This window comes from Hippopotamus amphibius, chromosome 8 (assembly GCF_030028045.1).
Source record: "Hippopotamus amphibius kiboko isolate mHipAmp2 chromosome 8, mHipAmp2.hap2, whole genome shotgun sequence".
Lineage (NCBI taxonomy): Eukaryota > Metazoa > Chordata > Mammalia > Artiodactyla > Hippopotamidae > Hippopotamus > Hippopotamus amphibius.
In genome coordinates this window covers 57625922-57630904 of record NC_080193.1, presented here as the reverse complement: position 1 = coordinate 57630904, position 4983 = coordinate 57625922, and positions in this window count along the sequence as shown.

The following is a 4983-nucleotide window of genomic DNA, read 5'->3' as shown; positions in this document are numbered from 1 at the left end:
TATTCATTTATTTATTTTACAAAATACCTATTAACATCCTGAAGAATGCATTAATCTTGGGTAATAACTTCCTTTACAGAGAGAAAACTGAGAACTTATTAAATTAAGAGAATTATACAAAGTCACAGTAGTTAATAAATCTGAGGGGGTGTGTGTGTGTGTATGTTTAGTTCTTAAATTCAATTACATAGCAGGTTCTTCTGTTCGTCATTCACCCAACTAGCTCTGAGAATGTGAGTCATATAAAGATCATTTAGGAATTTTTTTACTGGAACACCCTTAGTTGAATACAGTACAGTTACAAATTGTAGGGAAGGAAAAACTTCTCTACCCTTTTAGGTTCAGTGGTTGGGGGAGGAAGAGGTGTACTATGAATTAAACTGACAACAGACAGAGTAATAGGAGAAAAGGCATATACATTTATTAATTTTTAATTTTACGTGCCTGGGGGCATCACAGAATAGTGAATAGTCAAAGGAGCATTGAGATTTGAGAGTTTGCATACCATCTTACTGGGGAAAGGGACAGGCAGCGGGAACTTCCATGAGAACAAATATCTTGGGAGGGGAGGGCACTTATGGAAACAAAAATGAATTTTTTGAAAGATAATAGGCCCTTAGAAAACAGATAGGCTCTATGATAGTTTTTTGACATTTATTTGGGTTTAGTTCTGACTTCTTCCCTTCTTATCTCCAAGGAGAGAATTCCTGGAGAGGGGATTTATGACAACTGAATTCTTTGGGGAGGTTCTGCTTTTAGGAAAATAAGAGATTTTAGGAACTCAAATGCCATCAGCTCAAAATAATTCTTTCGTCCAAGTGGCATGTTTGGGGTGGCATATCCCTGCTCCCCTTCAGAGCCCATAGCACATGAATAATAAATTGATATGCTATTAATAAATTTATTAATATTAATCAATAAATATTTGTTGGTTTGATTAATTTTGGAACAGTATGATAGACATTGCTAAAGATACCTTTAGAGTTTTATTTCTAAAAACACTAAAAAACTGTTACTTTAACTGCACTATATTCTATTCTTTCCTGAGGAAAAAAAATGCATTAAATTGGTGTAGTCACTTGTAAATCACATTCTGTATCCTTGACCTGGGTTTAAAGCACTCTGTTTTGCAGGTGGAGAGCAGGTGCTTCCGTCCTTTGTACATGTGTATATTCATGCTGTTCGCCTTTACATTCATTGCTAAAGTTGGTGCCAAAGAATGTTGTTCAATTCCAGCCCATGCTTGGAGTTTACCCCTGTAAATTAAACTTGACAAAACAGGGGGCTGTTTGAAAACCAGCTGTGTGAATTTTCAAAACCTCTTTTATCTGGCAATATGGTATAGAAAATTGAACCCCGTGTGGCCCTCAGTACAGTATATTAACTGCAGAATATGTTTGTGAGGGGGCTTTGCTTGTAACTACTTTGAGTCTGTAGATTTAGGATATTATCCTGTTGAATAGCTGATTTTGTAAAAATCCGGAGGAGATCAAATGGTCCAATAAATTTTCTGTGATTTTTTTTTTTTTAATATGCTGCACTAGGGTCATCCTTGCTTTGGATTAAGTAGGCATATAAACCTCAGTGGGAGTGATACAGAATTACAGTATGCTAGTACAGAAAAGGCTTCCTGACTCATTGTGTGCTATTGGCAAAACCCACCAGGTATAGAAAGATGGTATACAGACTCTCTGGTTTGTTAGAGTTTGTGTTTTTTACGCAAATTGGCCATTGGTATAATTGTAGAAAAGAGACAGATTGTTCTGTTCTGTAAGGTCATATAGTTTTAATCAATTGCTAAATCTGCCGGGAGGACAAGAAATACATCTGCCAACATACTACTTTGAATAGAAAAAAGTACTTAATAAAAGTTTTTAATAATGGTGATAAAAACTGTAATAAAATACATTTCAAGAAAATAATGTATGTGAATGAGTGCTTGGTCTTACAAAAGGGGAAGTTTCCACCGATTCTTTAGACTGATCACAGAGGCTGCTTTCATCTATGTCAGAAAACGCCATGGCCAGTTGGGGCAGAAGTATTCCTATAGTTTTCAACTCTCAAGTAAATATGCCTATAGCTAGTCCTGATTGCCTCCTGCCCAATCCAAAATAATAGGAAGCAGTGAGCACAGAGGTATTTGCAATTGACTGAGCCTGTAAATACTGTGCAGATAAAATAATATTATGGTAAGTACAGCTTCCCTCGTATGAATTTCACCTGTCTTGGTCTCCAGCTTTTCTCATTCATGTATTCTACAAGACCCTTTCATCTCATTGGATTATCTTTCTGCAATTTTCCTGCTGTTGCTTTCTTGCAGAATCAACTCCCTGACTGAAATGAAGCCTACTGTCTAGAGTCCGCTTCTCCTCCCACATCAGCCATAGGACTTAGAAATAACTGAAGACTTGCTTCGTGGATCAAGGTGGAGACTATTTATGTGGATAAAGGTAGGTGAAGATGTTCTAAGGCTAACTATGTATAGACTTGATGATGACATTAAGATTGCCTACAAGCAAGGAGATGTATATAAAAATTGCCTGAATAAAGATTGTTCCTGGGCTTTCTTTGAAATCATATATTTTTTCCATGGATAAAACAAGTTCTGATCAAGGATTTTGACCTCTGGTCAAGGTTACCAGTGACAGTTTCTAACTAGATAGGTGAATGCTTGGTTCGTAATTAACTTTAATAAGCATTAAGGAATTCAAAGCTACCAGAGCAGCACGATACAAAACAGAGTTTCTCAGTGAGCTGTCCACATTCCATCTACATCAAAATCACCTGAGATCCTTGGAATGAAGCTCTGAAATTTGCTTTTTAATGAAACATCAGCTACTTTGCCCACTAATGTCTGTGACTAACCTGTATAAAGAGCCTAATGTGGGCTTTAGAAAAATATAGACCTGAATTAAATTCTGGTTTAGTCATCTACCACTTGTAGAATCTCGGGGCTTATGTAACTTAACTGAGTCTTTGGCTTATTATGTGTAAAGTAAGAATACTTCCAAAACTTCAGAATGGGATGAGAAAATAAAATGAGACATCATATATGAAATAGCCAAACAACTTAAAATATTTTGCATACTCAGAGGTAATTTAAACTCATTGGTGTACAGTATATCACTTTCAGGATGCTGGAATGGGCCATAGAACTGTGCTCACGTGGTTATATGTGTTTGCCAAATTTGCAAAGTTAAGGTATTTTTGCTCCAATCAGTTAAGTCCACTGCTCCATCTACTATAACATCTACAGTGTTGCTTGTGTCTATAGGCATGTTTAAGATTCAGTTAAGGGATGCTGAATTGAGAATACTTTTAGTTTAGGTTGAGTGAGCTCTATTTATATGGTTTGCGACTGTCTAAGTGAGGGCTTGGCTTCCAGGAATATACCTACCTTCCACTGTGTGGACCCCTTCCAGTCCAGACCCAGACGTGTAGGGCGCAGAGTCATTATGCAGCATGGTAATGGTCAACAGTCGTAGACAGCACTGGGACTGTGTGCGACATGGAAATAAGATCTGAAATGTATGGAACCATAAGCTACTATGTAGAAATTTTTTCTTATCAAATGTGTAAAATTGTAAGCAAAGGATACGGTTCTTAAAGATGCCAACTAAGAGCCTAAGTTCTGTTAGGAATGAGTAATTTTAATCCACACGTACTTTCAAATGCACAATGCATTATTTTAATTTTTGATAGCAAGTCATACACACTTATCACAATTCATGAGTTTGTGAGCCAAAATCTATGGTATTACTATAAGCACAAAGTAAGTCCGGGGATTTGATGTATCGCAACTAACGATGATGCTGACGGTAATAAATTCAATCAAGTAGTCTAGAGGAAAGGTTGAACTACGTTTATAGTCTCCTCAGAAAAAAGATATTGTAAAATGATTGTCCCAAAGGCAACCGAAGATTTACAGTAAAAACAATGTAGAAAAGTGAATCTTAGAAGCCTATTAGACACAAATAATTATTTTCTGGATTTTATGCTTGCAATAAATCACAGTATTTGTAAATTTGTTTTTTATTATAATTCTTTATTCACTCAAAATAACCCTCACATTTATATTTAATTTTTTGTTGTTGTTCTTTTAAAATAGGACCCCATAGTTATTTAGGATTCAGGTCCCAGAAAATCTGGATCCACTTTTACAAGTATCCAACATACATGATGGTGGAAATTATATTTGTTGTTAATAAACATCATACACAAAATTAAAAACAAATTAATTCTGTAATGACTTATATTGTCCAACGTGAACATGTAACTAAGCTATGAAAAGACCTGGTGAGAATTAAAACATCCCTGCATTTTATTTCAGTCAGGAAATTAATAGAGAGTGGCCAGTTTAAGATAGAATTGGGTGGTAACTGACCTGTCTTCGATGTTGTAACAATGGGGTCAAAGCAAAGATGACAACATAATAACTCACTTAGGATTAACTAGTTATAGGTCAGTGACTCACATACACAAGTGGATACAAAAGATAAACTACAGCACTGGGAGATGGGGAATAGAAATAAAATAAAAGGGGGACTCAGAAAGTTGAAAACACATTCTCATCTCCCATTTTAACATTTCCAAACATACCAAGAGTATATCCACAACGAAAACCAGAATTTTCAGAACAAGCCTCACCAAGGGTTTTTTTGTTTTGGGGCGTTTTTTTTGTTGTGTGTTTGTTTGGGGTTTTTGTTTGTTTGTTTGTTTTTACCATTGGTTTCTTTTTCTCAAGCATCTTTCACATTAATCTAAGCTGTTAAACAAAAGTTAGAACTATTTGTTGCATAAGTGGACTTAGAGGTCATTAGATCTTGGGGGGAAAATGCAGCTTCTTAAAAAATACTGCAGTTAGAAGCCAAGAAAATGTTACTGACAGTTGGCATCAAAGAACAAAATTGCCTTGGAGATCTAAGTCAGATCATTGTGGAACCATTAGATACAATTACCTTAGACTCATTGTGGTTCTTCTGA